At 43.7% G+C, this 17,538-nt stretch overlaps 1 protein-coding gene across 1 annotated transcript in view; it reads left to right on the top strand.

Annotated features, from left to right (window-relative positions):
• Positions 1-17,538, top strand: part of CHN2 (chimerin 2) — a 246,099-nt gene that overhangs the window by 153,513 nt on the left and 75,048 nt on the right. The gene's annotated exons all lie outside the window — the stretch shown is intronic.

Here is a 17,538-nt window from a genome sequence, read left to right as displayed (position 1 = left end):
ATTATCCTGGTTATCCTTCCTAGATGAAAAGGGCAAAAGAGTTCTTATTTCTTTGGAAAACAGTTGCGCAGGGGCGGCAGTGGTAGTGATTTGAATTGGGGTGAAGAAGAGGGAAGACTTCACTATGACAGGAGAGGAATACCATCCTAAATGATTTTTTCCCATTGAGCTGGATAAATCAAGTGAGGGAAAGTTCCCCCATTAGTAAACCCGGTTGAAGTCTGTCAGCAGCATTCCCTGGTAGGTATCACCCTGAGGGTTTGAGGAAGTCCTTTTCAGGGAAGCACTAGCCCACATCCATTTGGGGAGAAGCTAGAAAAGCGCCTTAAAGTATCACTTTCTTCACCAACCTCAAAACTGGCTCACCAGGGGACCTTGACAACAATGCAAGTGAAAACAGCACCTTTCACATAAATCTGTAAAACCACAGGATGATGATGATTATTATTATTATTATTGCATTTATTAAGTGCTTACTATATGTCAGGAACTGTTGTAAGAACTGGGGCAGATACAAGTCAATCATATGAGATACAGTGTCTGTCCCACATGTGGTTCACAGTCTATATAAAGCAGTGTGGCGTAATGGGTAGAGCACGGGCCTGGGAGTCAGAAGGACCTGGGTTCTAATCCCAGCTCCCCAACTTTTCTTCAGTGTGACCTTGGACAAGTCACTTAACTTCTCTGGGCCTCAGTTCCCTCATCTGTAAAACAGAGATTAAGGCTATGAGCCCTATGTGGGATAGGGACTAAGTCCAACCCGATTATCTTGTATCTACCCTAGTGCTTAGAACAGTGCCTGGCACATAGTAAGCATTAAACGAATACCACAATTATTATTATTAGTATTATGTTTATAGCACCAAAATTTAGAGTAAAGAACCATCAAAGGCAACCCGTTACAGCTGCAAGCAGAACAGATGAATCACGAGAAAAATCACTTGAGTGAAGGTAGTTTTACAGTGAACAGTGTTAAGTGATTTGTTTTACATGGGCATTTAGATCCCAGGCAGTAAGTCCACTACTGTATACTGTGCCCCGCTTGACTTTCAAACTCTGTAACCTGAACTAAATTTTGGGAAGTGGTAAAAAGAAAGTCGCAAATGCAGTTGACTAAAGCAGCAAAGCTGTTTTCCAAACACCTTGCATAGGGGAGCTCACCCAACAGTGATGGAGTTTGTCCACAGTTTTATTTGGGGGTATTCTGAAATTAACTGATGTAAAACAAAATCAGTCTGTAGTGGTAATATTATTACTATTTATTCAGCCGCCTGAATGTAAAACACGGTACTAATGACTGGAAAAAATACCCATATTAATTTAATCGTATTTACTGAGCACTTACTGTGTGCCAAGCACTGTACTAAGTCCTTGGGAGGTTACAATATAACAATAAACATTCCCTGTCCATAACTGACTTAAAGGCTAGAGAACTGAGACATTGTGCCTGGTCCCTAATGGACACAAAATCTAAGAATAGGGGTTGTGGGGAGGAAGGTTGGAGAGTAATACTTCAGGAGAGATGAAACTATGAACACTAAAACAACATAAAGGAGAAGGGCAGAAATTAAATAAAATGAGAGTGATAGGGTACTGTGGCTAGAGGGGCAGAGCTCCTTGTGGCTCAGAGTCAAGCAGTGACACTGGTCACAGCCGCAGCCATAATTGGACATGGTGAAGTCCTGGGTCCCTGAGAGGCCACAATTCTAGTCCCAGTTCCTGCGGCTGCGGCTGCGGCTGCCACGTGTTTCACTCTTATGAAGATAGCCAGTCCCCAGGTAGCCTTGTGAGACGGGACATCCGTGGACCTCCCTCTAGATTCCTCCCTCAGCCCCACAGCACTTATGTATATATCCTACTTTATTTATGTTAATCTCTGTCTCCCCGTCTAGACTGTAAGCTCCTTGTGAGCAGGGGATATGTCTACCAACTCATTTATATGGCACTCTCCCAAGCGCTCAATAAAATGTCTACTCACCGTAAGTGTTCAATAAATACCATAGATTGAGTGGGCAGGCCAGAGCTTGCTGGTAAGGGAGGAAGGTTCTGGTAGCTCCTTAGTGCCCTAGTGGCAGTGGAGGGAGCAAGATTCTGGCAGTTCCTCACATCTCTGGTGAGGAGGGAAGGAGCAAGGTGCCAGCAGGCCCCTGGTAAAGGGGAAGTGAGGTCCCGGCAGCCCCCAAACCCCTGGCAAGGGAGGGAGTGAGGTTCTAGTATGTTCTCGAGGTTCCATTGGCAAGGGAGAGAGCAAGGTCCAAGTAACTCATCATAATTCTGATGGCAAGGGAAGGAGCAAGGCCTCAGCAGGCTTCAGCCCCACTGGTGAGGGAGGGAGGTTCTGGTGGCTCCTCACAGCCCTAATGGCGAGTGGGGAGCAAGATCCCAGCAGACCACAACCCCATGGGTGGAGAAGGGGGAGAGGGAGCAAAGGAGGTTCTGGTAGCTCTGGTGAAACTTCCTGTTTCAACCTTACACATTGACCTTTTCAGAAGAGATAAGGTAGACACAGCATAGTGAAGGAAAGGGACAGGTGTGATTTTCCCATGAGGGATTTTGACACTTTGGCCTTGATGAGGTTAAGCTCCTTGAAGTCTAATGATGGCATGAGCTTTCCAAGCAAAGCTTCAGAAGCTGTAAAAAACACCCTGCTGGGGGGCATTCATTTTGTTCAGAGATTTGTTAAGTAATTTGGTGGGAAACTAACCAGTTTTCCCTGGCCTGAGTTGACAGCCAAAATTATTAAATGTCTTAGTCACTGCAGAAAGACTTTCTCCCCCTTGGGCAGGTCAGTGGACTGTTGCCATGGAAGCAGTGGCTAGAGAAAAAGAGGCACAAGCTTGAGTGGAGGAATGACCTTAGGACCGCCTCGGGGATTTGTCTGCCCCCCATAATTGAGTTTCTTAGACATTTTAATCAGTGAAATGAGTAGGTTTCTTAATAGATAGTACACACAGGCAGGGCAGTGGTGGACTTTTAAGTGTCAAATTATGCAAGTTTTTAGTCATCATTTCCAGTTGGGAATATTTTATCTTGGGATCAGGGTAGACTGGCAGTGTTTAAGTGCCCACACCCACCTCCTCCAAAAGAAAGCAAAAGTCCCACGCTGAAACACCCTGCCATATGAATTGGAGAAGCTGCCAGGTTTACAGCCTGCTCCAGGACTGGGCATTTGGTGAAAATTCCGAATCTTAAATTCAGGACAAGGTTGTTATAGGGGAAGTGTGTTGTAACTGAATGCACTGATACAGGGCTCCAAGCTGGAAAGAAGAGAAAGCTGTAAAACGTGCATCTGGAAGCTTAGCTAATGGTGATATAGAGTCAATCTGATGCTTCATTAGGCTATGGAGAAAAAGCCAATATGACGAAGGAGGTGTGCCAGTGAAATGACCACATGGGGGAAAATCTTGGAGGCCTGGATTTCTTTGACCTTGAAGAAAATTGGGAAAAATCCTTGCAGTTTACTTTGCTGGGGAGAATTCTGTCCTTACTTGCTAGCCTAGTTTAAGCACTGTATCCTAGACATTGGAAGGCCCGGATTCCCACAGCATTGAAATGATTCACAAGTGGATGTGGCAGGAGACTTTTGTAATTTCAAATATGTTTCTTCGTTTCCCATCTTTTCAAGCAAAAATTCTTACAGCAAGGAAGAAGGAAGCCTGTGGGGCTCTGTTCCTTGGTATGTTATGCTGTCTTTTTCAGATGGAAGTCATGTTGTCCTCTCCTCTTCCCTTTCCCTTCTCCCTTTCCTCCCTGCCTCCCTCCTCCCCCCTCCAAGTGCCTCACCCTGCCTTTAGGACAGGCGTAGGCAGATCCCAGGTGGCTCAGATGGAACAAGAGCCAGAAATCAGCTCTGTTGAGAGCATCTCTGGCACCTCCAGTTAAGAGTCTGTTGGGGATGCCATCAGTTGCTCACAGTCATCATGGAAAATCAGTGCCAGACTGAGGGACGGCACTAAAGGATGGTGTTCAGGACAAGAAAGCACACAAACTCCGGCTAACCATAATTCAATTCCTAAAGGCCCCACTACAGTGTAGGAGACCTGACAGGGTTTGTCTTAAGACTCCGGCATGAGCAACGACCATCCTGGAAGTGGATGTGTAGGTTGGTACCCGATAGAAAATTGCATTTTTTACATGAAGGGACCCATGGCAATGCTATTATGAGAGGAAAACTTGGCACTGCAGTAATTGTGCTTGGTGGCTTCATTACATAATGGGATGAGTTCAAGTGCTAATGCTATTTTTTTCTTCAGTAGGCACAGAGGCTGCCTAACTTTCATCTGCCTCTTGCTGGAAGTGAGGACCTTGCATTTATGAGTAAATGAAAGAGCCCCAAATTGGTAGTGCAGGCAGCAGCGAAGAGCTAGCAAAGAGAAGAGCACATTACTCTGCCTGTAAAACCGATCATCCCCTCTGCATGAAAATCCTTGGACATGATATGAAACTGAATGGCCAATTCTTCTGAGGGGAGGAGGGAGAAATGAAGATGAGTGTAACTTTGCTGGGAAAACTGACAGGTTCAGTAATGACTATGATCATCTGTCTTCCTTCTCCCTCACACTCTGGGCCATAAAATAGAAGAGGACATAATGCCAGGAGAATGGATTTGAGCTTAGATTACATTTACTCATAGAGTTAGGTTTCCCTGAGCATTATTTTAAGTCAAAATCCACTGAGGGATGGGATTTATCTTGCTTTTGAGAAGCAGCTGATTCGATTAGATTAAGGTCAGGCAGGCATAGAGTGTTATCTGAAATCTTGAGAGCATTTTGTTGCTGATAAGGATCCCCATTCCACCTCATTTCAGTCTGAGACATCTGTCTGCCCTTGAACGGCTAACGTTTGAGTCCCTGCTCCCTAACTGCACTGGGAAAGTTCTTTTACCTCTAGATTCTCAAAGGTAAATTAGTCTCTGCAATCTTTGTTGCATGTAGCTGTATACAAAGGTCTCTTCCTAGGCATCACCTATTAGTCTTAAAATGTCCAGAACTGGGGGAAAAGAAGGCTTTCTTGCTTAAGCGTTTTTCACTTCAGGTTTTAATATAAACTTTGATTTAAGGAGGATCAAATCCTTATGTTAATTATGTGATTCATGGAGGTTTTTTTAAATTTCCAAAGAGTTTTCCCATACGATAAGCTTAATTCTCATATATTTCATAAGGATTGTAAAGTTTTGACTCATGGGTTTATGTGAGATAAGGAAACTAAACTGGACTATAGTAGTGATTTTTCCCAAGTTTGCAATATTGTTGACCCATGCAGTCTTGTAGGGGTAAACTCACTCAAACACAGGGAGGATCTAGCCTGTCAACTGAGTTTCTCCGTGAGGATGACCGGGGCAGGGACTATTTACTGTCCCTGTTTCACAGGTGGAATAAATGAGACCCAGAGAGGGTAAGTGAATTGCTTGATACCTCACAGTTAAGCTAGTGGCCAAACCAAATTGAACACACCATGGGGACCCATCACTACACCGTAGCTGGTATCTGTGGTACAAGACAGAGAAATTCTGGAGTGACACAAAAATTTGATATTCCTGCCTTCCCCCCTGTACTTTTTCAGATAAAACCACACTGAGGTCTGTACTCTTGAATCACCAGCATATGATGCGAAGTTAGAAAATTTCAGACGGAAGGTCACACACATTCTCATGTATCTCTGACATTGTCAAAATGCTTGGAGCAATAGAGCCAAGTGTCTCAATGGGCTTTGCTCTGTTTCTTTAGATTGTTTAGCTCCTAGCCCTACCTTGGAGCTTTTGTCCAAGGGGAAATTAAGCATGAAGGTGAAATGACTTTCTCAAGGTTAAAATAACAGAGCAGTTTTGGAGTCAGAAACCCCTAGAGTTGTCTTTTTAACTTTGGAAAAAAATAATGTCTCAGCATTATCATCACCATTCACATCCTCCTGTGTGTCCTCAGACCCTGGACACCAAGCAGGACCTGTGGACAATGGGGGTAACTACCAATAGCTCTTCTACTTAGGCTGGTTTCCTGGAGGAGATGGGATTTTAAATGATTTTTAAAGAGGGTGAAGAGGCAGGTTGAACCTGGTGCTATAAAAAGTAGAAATTGGTTTGTAATTTGGAAAAGGATTCTGTACATTATTGATCATGGTTAACTCGTTCAATACATTTTTCTTATTCTTCCTGTTTAGTTGGAGTAGTAGACTTGAAAAACATGTACCTGGGGGAAGAAAGCCCCTCGTCTGTTTTTTTCCCCCCTATCCTTTCAAACAATGGACTTATCTTGGGGTTGGAAATGATCTAATGTGGGCAGGGAACTTGTCTACCAATTCTGTTGTATTGTACTCTCCCAAGCATTTAGTACTTACTACTGTGTTCTGCACACAGTAAGCACTTCATAAATATGATTGATCTCTCAAAAACTCAAATAAGCCTATGGGATCAACTGTCTGCCCAAATGGCCTTTATTTAATGACTGATTATATTCCAGGAGAATTCGTTGCCTTCTACCAAATGATTTAAATCAAATGAAATGATTTTAATAATGAAAATGATTTAAATCAGAGGGATCCTTCTTTTAGGATTTAATAATGTAAATCAGGATTGTTAAACCCTCAAATCTATGAGTGGGTAAACTCATAGTAAACAGTAAACTCAACTGCTCAAAAATAATAGGGAATGTTTTCATAATAAATTCAACCTGTCTCAGTTCAAGATGTGCTACACCTTCTAGGTCAGTCACTTCTCAGCATCTCTAGAAATTATCTTTAATTCCAAAGAAGAGAGGGCAGCGCACCTGCCACTGCGTGCTGCACGTGAACAGTGCCACCTTGCGACCCATTGTAATGGCATATTCTTTAGGGATGCACTACAAAACTGCACTCCCAAAGGAAATCAATCAGTCAAACCGTGGTATTTGTTGAGCACTTACTATGTGCACAGTACTGTGCTAGGTGCTTGAGAGAGTACAGTATGAGTTGGTAGACCTGTTCCCTGCGTACAAGGAGCTTAAAGTCTAGAGAAGGAAAGGTAGAACTAAACAGACTAATCATCGCAGTGCTGGCCACAAACCAGTTCCGTTTAGGAATGGGTTGCCTTTCCTTGGACCTGGTAGGAAATATCTGTTTTCACTGAATGGGTTCTGCCAGCTTTTTGTACACAGTACACAAGTTGAACAATATCACGTTTAATGAGAAACAACATATAGCCTGATGGATAGAGTGTGGGCCTGGAGGAGAAGAACCTGCCTTCTAATCCCAGCTCCATCACTTGTTTGCTGTGTGAATTTGGGCATGTCACTTAACTTCCCTGTGCCTCAGTTACCTAGTCCAGAAAATGAGGGTTAAGACTGAGAGCCCTATGTGGGATGTGGACTGTGTCCAACCTGATTAGCTTGTATCCAACCCAGTGTTTAGTACAGTGCCTAGCACATAATAAGCACTTAATATCATAAAAAAGATAGCAGCAGCAATGATATTTATTAAGCACTCGTGTGCAAAGCACTGTACTAATAAGCATTTGGGAGTTTATAATACAAGAGAGTTGGTAGATATATTCCCTGGGCACAATGAGCTTATATTCATTCAGTCAGTCACGCGTGTTTATTGAGAGCTTACTGTGTGCAGAGCACTGTACTAAGCACTTGGAAAGTACAATTCAGCAACAAAGAAAAACAGTCCTGTCCACAGTATAGAAGTGGGAAGGGGAGAAATCACACTAAATAAGAGCATATAGTCTTCGGTGAGACTTTTGAGAATGACCACTTTGACCCTTTTTTGCTACCCCAAAGGACGTTAGTGCATTTTTCTATGGCAGTGGAAGTGCATGTCCAAGTTAGAAGAAGCACCCATTTCCCTCAAACAAGGCCATAATGTTTGTGAATTAGGGTGCTTTTTTCTTGCCAGTAAGGAACCCAGAAGGGCTCCCAGCAACTCTTATGTCTCTCAGGTTTGTTCTTGCATAGTATCCCTGTCAGAGTGGCACACTGTTCCCTGCTAACCTTCAAAATGTATCCAGCCAGAGGCACATCTGCTTGAACACTGTTCTCATCTCTTCAGCCTATAGGGTTTGATGACAGTGAAAAAATGATTTAAATCAGAGGATCCTTCTTTTAGGATTTAAGGTTATAAGTCAGGACTGGAACTCCTCCCTACTTAATGGAATTGAAAGACGCTGGAGATTTGGCTTATGATTTTCTGCTCCATCTTTATCTAATAAATCTCTCAATCTTTGTGCAAGCATTTACTGCTAAATAGTGTATAAGGTAGACAGGGACATCACCTTGCTGAGGTGACAGGGATTTCAAACAGGCGATCCCCCTGGCTTCTGTCCTACCAACTGTCTTCCCGTCCTCATAGTTGCATATACCAGTACTCTTCCGCCTCCCAATTGATCTCATACTGGCTGGCTCCCAAACACCTAAATTTCAGCACCTTCTAGACTGTAAACTCTGTGTGGGCAGGGAACGTATCTACTAATCTACTAATTCTGTTGTATCATTACTCTCCCAAATCCTTAGTACAGTGCTCTCCACATAATAAGCATTCAGAAGCAGCATGGCCTAGTGGAAAGAGCATGGGCCTTGGGGTCAGAGGCCCTGGGATCTAATCCTAGCTCTGCCAATTGCTTGGTGTTTGACCTTGAGCAAGTCACTAAATTTCTCTGCCTCAGTTCTGTTCTGGCTCCTATTTAGGCTGTGAGCCCCATGTGGGACAGGGACTGTGTCCAACCTATTTGACTTGTATCTACTCCAGAGTTTAAAACAGTGTTTGACATTGGTTGGTTGATTGATTCAGTCAATGGTATTTATTGAGTGCTTACTACATGAAGAGCACTGAACTAAGTTCTTGGGAGAGTACAACAGAATTAGCAGACAGGTTCCCTGCCCATAACGAGCTTAGAATCTAGAGGACAAGCTCACAGCATGGGGGAGTGATTGATAGAGGATGCCACTTGCCTGGATTGCCTCTCTCATTGCTTATCCGGTGCTTAGAACAGTGCTTGGCACATAGTAAATGCTTAACAAATACCATAATTATTATTACCCCTGGGGAAGTTAGTGCTGCAGGTGGCACTCCCAGAAAACCAGTCAGAGCTCACGGCTTTCTTAATGATGATAATAATAATAATTGTGGTATTTGCTAAACACTTACTGTGCCAGGCACTGTAGTAAGCACTGGGGTAGATACAAGAAAATCGGGTTGGACACAGTCCCTGCCCACCTGTGGCTCACAGTCTCAATCCCCATTTTTCAGATGAGGTATCTGAGGCACAGAGAAGTGAAGTGACTTGCCTAAGGTCACATAGCAGATAAGTGGCAGAGTCTGGATTAGAACCCAGGTCCTTCTGACTCCCAGGCCCCTGCTTTGTCCACTATGCCAAGCTGCTTTTTGGTGCCACCGAGAGCCGGAAGGGTGAGCAGGGAGAGGAGAAACCAACCTCATCCTGCTAAGGTCTGTACAGCTGGGAATCCTCCAATCCTCAAAGCTGGAATGGAAGGCCCAGTTCAATTCAGTCCCACCCCGCGAACAATTATTCTTTACTTGAAAAGTCCAGAGTAAGTGATTCTGAGTTGAGAAATAGTCTCCAGTGGAGACCTGGCAAGAGGCCGAGCATTTTCTATTTACTTCGTGAAATAGGGACAGGTCCCCCTACTGGTTACAAATGGTGCTTTCCTAATTAGAAAACGGAGAGAGGGGCTGTACGTTATTTGGTGCATAATTTGCATTGACACTAATGGAAATTGGAGCATCAAGACTACATTTGAGAGGAGTTTATATTGTTCCTGGCACCGAGGCAAAGCTTGCATTACTCATGGCTTAATAATGAAATGTCTGGCTGCTTTATGATGCTTGTTTTTAAATGTCTGTTTGGGTTTTCTCTCCTCAAATTCTTAATCATTTTAAAGTTGGGAGAAAGTTAGTATTTTACCTTCTTATAGTGCCCCTTTACAGAACCTTGTAATCAGTGATCGTAATGGAGACTTGAAAGTACTCTCCGGAATGGTGACTTAAAAGTACCCCCAATTCAGAAATTTAGCCTCTGTAGGAATACAACTTTAGAATCCCTAGTGCCAGTATCTTTTAGCTATCTAAAAGGTGCCCAGGAAGATAGCTTACAGGTGAGAATGGGGAGAATGGTAGGTAAGATTCTTCAGCCATGTTGGATCCTGATGGATGTGGTCTCGTGTTATCAATCAATAAATGGCATTTATTGAGCACTTACTATGCGTGGAACACTGTACTTACCGCTTCATAGAGAATAATCAGGTAGAGTTGTTAGACATAATTGCTGACCTTGAAGAGATAACGGTCAGGGGTTATTTACTACTAGCTCTTTTTGTCATCATTTTTCAGGATCAATCCTTATGGACAGGGATTATTGGCTGGCATTTGCCTGAATGGCAACTCTTCCCTAGGAAAAGTGATGATTCAGCACTGCCCCTCAACCTCCCTTGTGAGAGCCAGTCCCCCAGTTCAGCAGAGAACAGTGCTTGGCACACCGTAAGCGCACATAGTGCTTGGCACATAGTAACAAATACCATTATTATTATTAGATGAAGCAGAGATCCCTGACATCTAACCTGAGCCTCAGACCCCATCACCCTGGAATCCAGCTGAGAGTCTGAAATTAAGAGGAACCTGGAGCTGACTGAACCTCTGATAATCAAGCAAGGGATGGGCAAAAACGAGTCCATTCCCGACCTCAGATGGGGAGCTTGATTGCTGAGAGATGCAGGGCTGGTTTAAGCCATGTGGCTGCATGTGTGGCAAAGTGGATAGATCGTAGGCCTGGGAATCAGAAGGTCATGGGTTCTAATCCTGGCTCTGCCATATATCTGCTCTGTGGCCTTGGGCAAGTCACTTCACTTCTCTGGGCCTCAGTTACCTCATCTGTAAAATGGGGATTAAGACTGTGAGCTCCTGAGGGACAGGGACTGTGTCCAACCCAATTTACTTTTATCCACCCCAGCGCTTAGTATAGTACCTGGCATACAGTAAATGCTTAACAAATACCAGTTATTATTATTATTAGAATCATTATGATTAATTTGCTGCCCCTTTCCGTTCTTTTCACCATCACATCGTCAACCGCATGCACATTGTTTATGACATCAATGCATATATACACAGAGTTCTATATGACATTGTGTGGAACCCCATCCAGACCCCCAAATCTAGTGCTCAGGAAGGCACTGCTCTGAATTAGAACTGGATGCTTTGAAATTTTTAAACTCCTGTCCCTGGAAAGTTGCCCCTTACCTGATGCCAGTGCCAGGCTGCGACCCCTCGGATGTTGCCTCTGTGCTGGCACCTATGCCAGGCCACTACCCCTTTATTGTTACCCCTGCAGTGGTGCCTGTGGGTAAGGAATGTTTCTATTATATTGTACTCTCCTATTCACCCTGCACCCAGTGCTCTGCACCCAGTAAGCACTTGATAAATATGACTGATGCCCCCTCTGACATTGTCCCTTTGCTGGCACCCTTGCCAAGCTGCCACCCCTCTGATGTAGCCTCTGCACCGGCACCCATGGCTTGCCACCATCCCCTCTGACACCACCCCTGCACTGACACCCGTGCCAAGCTGCTGCCCCCACTGATATCTTTTTGCGGGCACTCATGCCAAGCCACCATCTCCTCTGATGTTATCTCTTTGTTGGCACCCACGTCAGACCACCGTTCCCTCTGACATTGCCCCTGCTCAGGCATTTGTGCCACATCACCACACCCTTTGTCATTGCCCCTGCGTTAGCACCCACGTCAGGTCACCGCCCCCTCTGAGGTTTCCCCGGCACAGGGCCTGTGCCAGGCCGCTACCCCCTCCGATACTGCCCATGCAACATTGCTCGTTGACGCAGCAGCTTCTGTCTGGCACCATCTGATGCCAGCCCTTTTGGGTTGTCTGCAACCCCTGCTGTGGGAGGGAACTGTGAGGAGGGGTGTGCTGAGTCAGATTCTAATCAACAGGGAATGAGTTGACGAGTGGGGGGCTGTTCTGGTTAGAGGCAGGACCAGAAGGCCTGCCAATCTCAGTAAGAACCTGTCCTTAAGGTTCTGAGGTTGTTCTGTAGCTCAAATAATAGCTTTCCCAACAAGAGGCAGGTCCTGCTTTATAGCACCATAAACAAATATTTTATTTCTCGAAGCTATGGAGTTAGGAAAATTCCACAGTAAATTGATAAATCTGCGGCCTGTTTAATTTTTAAAGCTTCTAGGCACCAAACTACACTGGGAATTGTTTTCCTCTTCAAATACCAGTGTATTATCTGTCATTCTTCAGCATAATTTTATTCATCTTTAGCTCTTGGCTAATTCTCTTTCATAAAGAATCACATGTGACTAGGGAGAGTTCTTCAGTGGGGAAGTATTCATTATAAGGAAACACGCCTAACTCTATGATTTAAAGAGGCAATCCCTATGAGAGATATCGGCCTACAGCTGAATGAATTTTAAAAAGATTCAGTCATACTAAGAAGTGCTCGATGAAATCCCCATAGAAATCCCACAATAACAAGTAGGAAATACATCACAGCTGAGGGGGTGCACTTGAATCTTATTTATTCCTGTCACTGAGAAATATATTGGGGTGTCACAGTTGTTTGGGAATATTTCAGATCTTATAAGCAAACAGTTTTAAAGAAGTAGGTGTACTATTTGTTGAGTGCCTGCCAAGTTCAGTGCACTCAACTAAGCACCTGGGAAGGTACACGCAAGCCAGAGCATGTTTCCTGCCCAGAAGTAGCTTCCACTCTACGGGCAGAGATGAACTCAAAAACATTTACAAAGCTTTATATCTGAATAAATTATGACCCCAAATGGGTCAGCGACTACATCTGACCTAATTATCTTGTATCGACTCCAGTGCTTCATATAGTGCTTGATATACAATAAGCACCCAGTGAATATCGCATATATATAATGATATGTAATTACACATATGTAACGATTTACACCATTCTAAGCACTGGGATAGACACAAGACAATCAGATCAGGGACACAGTCCCTGTCCCACACAGGCCTCACAGTCTAAATAGGAAGGGGAACAGGTACTGAATTCCCATTTTACAGATGTATGTACCTATGTGCAGTTCTGAGGATGGTTATGAATAAATACATATATGTAAGAGGTAGTTGTTGGCTTGATACAACAAGGAGTGTGACTGTAAGGTTGGGGAAAGCTTGTTGGGAGAGAGGAGATTTTAGGAGTACTTTGTAAGTAGAGAAGACTAAGATCTGGTGGATTTGGCTCCAACCCAAGTTAGAGGCTTAAGTAAGCCCTATTTGCTTATCTGTCAAGCACTTTCTCCGTCTGGCTTCCCCTAGCTCTGGGTGTCCCAAAGTAGTTAAGCCGATGAGCCGTAATAGGACCTGTTTGACTCCATAGGACCACCCCCAACAGACACATGGTGGTGGTCGTCTGGATCTCAGCTAGCTCGCTACTGACTTGAAGGGTAACGGGCAAGTGGTCTTTTATTCTTAGCCTGCTGTATGATTCGTTTCAACATGTTTTTGAAAAAAAAGGCCAGTCTCAAAAACCTTGAGAAGGTGCTGAGATTGAATGCATGTTTGTTTTTTAAAAAAGGGAGCTAGGGTATTATGAGGGACCAGTAATCTTCTGATATAAACCTATATTTTACTAGCTGTGGTATTTCAATGCTTTCTATGTGCTAGATGCTGGGGTGGATACAATGCACTCAGATCAGACACAGTCCCTGACCTGCGTTGGAGTCATACTGTAAGGGGGAGGGAGGTAGATACTCATCCTCCTTTTACAGATGAGGAAATTGAAGTACAGAGAAATTAAATAATTTGACTAAGGTGACACAACAGGCAAGAGGCAGAACTGGGATTAGAACCTAGGTCTCCTGATTTCAAATCCGACATTCTTTGTACTAGGCCATACCGTTTCTCTAGCAGAGTTCGTTATAGCAGAGTCACATCCTCCAGCCTCCCACAGTTTAAGCTCATGCCCAGATTACTTGGGCCTGGGAATTGGGAAATCCCTTCTCTTGCCCCCCATACAGCCATCAGAATGGAAAGTGAATGGAATTTGTTGCTGTCCATTCATGTGTCTGAAAATGGAGCACACTCCAGCCAACTACCCAGTGGTACGTTCTTTTATAATCCACGTTAAATCAGGCAGTATTCACATTTTGCCCCAGCTCCAGCTTTTAGAAATGTTTTTTCCTTGTAAACATCTTCTGAGAGGATAATCAATGCAAATACATCTTGAGGGCTTATCAGTTTCTGAACCTTCCTTATTTTTGGTTTAACATTTTAATTTCAGCTGGGTGTAAGGGAAAACTATCGACAAGATAAATCCTTGAAATCTATTGACCCAGCTCCCCCAGAGGACTGTGCTCTTGGGAGAAAGGTTAGTTCTGGCAGATCTTTGTTCCATGCCAGAGCAGGTAGTCAGAATAGACGGAAGGAGCAGCTCTTCTGGGGTGAGAAGGTAGGAAGTTGTTAATGATAATAATAATAATAATAATGTTGGTATTTGTTAAGTGCTTACTATGTGCAGAACACTGTTCTAAGCGCTGGGATAGATAGAGGGTAATCAGGTTGTCCCACATGAGGCTCACATTCTTAATCCCCATTTTACAGATGAGGTAACTGAGGCATAGAGAAGTTAAGTGACTTGCCCAAAGCCACACAGCTGACAAGTGGCAGAGCCAGGATTCGAACCCATGACCCCTGACTCCTAAGCCTGTACTCTTTTCACTGAGCCACGCTGCTTCTCTAAAAGTGAAAAAAGTTCCCCTTTTTTATGGAATTTTTAAGAGGTGGGGTAGATACAAGCTAATCAGGTTAGACGCGGTCCATGTCCCACATGGAGCTCACAATCTTAACCCCCATTTTATAGATGAGGTAACTGAGGCACAGAGAAATTAAGTGACTTGCCCAAGGTTTAGAACCCAGGTCCTCTGACTCCCAGGCCCATGCTCTATTCATTCATTTATTCATTCAATAGTATTTATTGAGCACTTAGTATGTGCATAGCACCGTACTAAGCTCTTGGAATGTACAAATCGGCAACAGATAGAGATAGCTCCTGCCCTTCGACGGGCTTACAGTCTAATCGGGGGAGACAGACGGACAAGAACAATGGCAATAAATAGTATCAAGGGGAAAAACAACTCATTAAAACAATAGCAAATAAATAGAATCAAGGTGATGTACATCTCATTAACAAAATAAATAGAGTAATGAAGATATATACAGTTGAATATCCTCTATCCTCCAGGCCACGCAGCTTCTCGGGGGGAAGGCCTGAGGGTAAGCATAAACAAGTGCTTACAGAGAAAGTTGGTGAGTTTTTACTGGACAAAGCTTGAGGAATAAACTGGTTAGTCCTTTCACAAAGAGTTGATTAAAACTTTCATTGTTTTGAAGGGTCTTTGGTAATTTCGTGCATCAACACTAGGTGGCAGCCTTTCTTTAAAGTTTCCAAATACTGATCCTCACTTAGCTTAGTCCCTTAGCCCTCTGAACCTACCTCCCATTTGGCTTCATAGTTCCTATTGTCCCTCAGACACTCACCTTCATGATTGACACCTCACTGTCAGCAGCGTCATCCTCAAACTGAAGGACAAGTCAACACAAAACAAGCAGGCTTACACCCTTGTGTGAATCAGCATCTGTCAAACAATACAGTACGTGCCCCTGAAAAAACAATCTATTAAAAGAGGTGTATTTTTACATGTATATGTGTGTGTGTGTCTCCTTTTTTTTAGAGCTGATAATAATGAAGGTGAGAGCCTGTTATTGTCTGCAAATATAGCTGTAAAAAACTACAGGTCCTCTCTTCACAGTGTTCGTATGTAAGGATAGACTCGTGCTGTGGTCCTGGGTCCTCCCATGTGGACCTATCTCTCTTTCAAACTGGCCTCTTTGTATCCAGTCTTTGCAAAGTCTTTGCTCAAGGAGAACCACCTCCTTTCCTCACTGTTACTTGCCAAGCTGGTCTTTCTGCTGCTGTGGTCTCCAACAGTCTCCTACAATGCCACATTATCTGGGACTGTGCTTCACTATATCTTAAAAACCACTTTTCTGTCCCTCAGATTTTTCCCTCCCCCATTCAGTGCCCCATATGGAATGCTTTGAGTACCTTGATGTCATCTCTTGTCCTCACATATCCAGCTCAGTGGGATGGGATTGCTGGAAGCATTGCTTTATTGCTGGCTGTACCTCCATGGTCTTCCTGTTGGGAATCCGGTTCTGCGATTGGATGTTGTGTATAGGTGGCACGTGAGACTCCCTCTTAACTGTAAGCTCATTATGGGCAGGAAATGTCTGCTAATTTCTCTTGTATTGTCCTCTCCAAGCGCTTAGAACAGTGCCCTGTACATAGTAAGCGCTCAATAAATATCACTGACCGATGGGTTGCTGTGATAAATCGGTGTGTCTTCTGAGGTCCATCCAAGTCTCCTGGAGCAGTAGTCATCTAGGTCCTCAATTTGGTGTGGAACATGATCCTGGTCGTCTCCGTAATCGGTCTCGCAGTCCTTTCGAAGCCACGTTCGCCTTTTTTATTCTTTTTTTTCTTTCTACCTGTGCATCATTGGCTTACGGTCTTCCTAGGTAGCAAAATTAGCAAATAATATCAAGGCCTGAGTTGCCAGGGAAGATCTTCATGAATTTCTCAGCAGAGCTAAATGAGCAAGTTCCAGACCTCCGATTTGTCGATGGTGTCAAATGCTTTTGTGAGGCCAGTGAACTCAGTTTGGATGTCATGGTAGTATCTGTTAAGCTGAAAAGATCATATCTACTATGTTGATTTTGGGCCTGAATCCAACATCAGGGCTGGAGAGCAGATGGGTTGGTCACCTTGTTTGCACTTGCTGGGTGGGGAGTCTTTTCTGAGATCAGGCTTCATTTTCTTCAGACATCTTCTCTAGTCCGATACCATGCCAGTCCAAACCAAGAGCTGCCTACAAAGACATTAGCGTGGGATTCAGGCAAGCTTGTTATGGACAGGGAGCATTTGGGCTAATTCTGTTGTATTGTACTCTCCCAAGCGCGTAGTACAGTGCTCAGAACATAGTAAACACTCAATAAACACCAATAATTGGTTGATAGTGAGGGGAATGAATCTCAAATACTCGGGGATTGATTATCCAGTCTGTGGATTTTCCAGACTCCTTACCTCTTCTCCATTTACACTCTGTTCACTACCAGACCCTTTTTCATATTACAGACCTCTTTATTTGAAGGATCCATAACTCTCTCTAGGGTGTTCTAAATTCTAAGGGAAATACTGTGAGGGATAATCAAAGTGATTATATCTTTGTGCTCTATCTGCTTATAACCATTCCCAATTCTCTGGATTCCACTAAAGGCAGCAGACAGCATTTTCTATGAACATGCCAATACTTTGACTTTCTTTTGTCATTGAAGGGGTTGAAATAAAAACATAAAATATTTCAGAAAGGCCACTGCTTACTCAGGGTGAATTCTTAACTGCCAAGCAGAACATGGAGATGTGGCAAAGTATCCAGTAAAATGTGAAGGCTGGCTCTGATAGCTGAGTTAACCAACTCATAAATGCAAAACCTTTTCATGGCATTT

This window comes from Ornithorhynchus anatinus, chromosome 8, assembly GCF_004115215.2.
Source record: "Ornithorhynchus anatinus isolate Pmale09 chromosome 8, mOrnAna1.pri.v4, whole genome shotgun sequence".
In the NCBI taxonomy this organism is placed as follows: domain Eukaryota; kingdom Metazoa; phylum Chordata; class Mammalia; order Monotremata; family Ornithorhynchidae; genus Ornithorhynchus; species Ornithorhynchus anatinus.
This window is presented reverse-complemented; position numbering and strand designations above follow the sequence as displayed.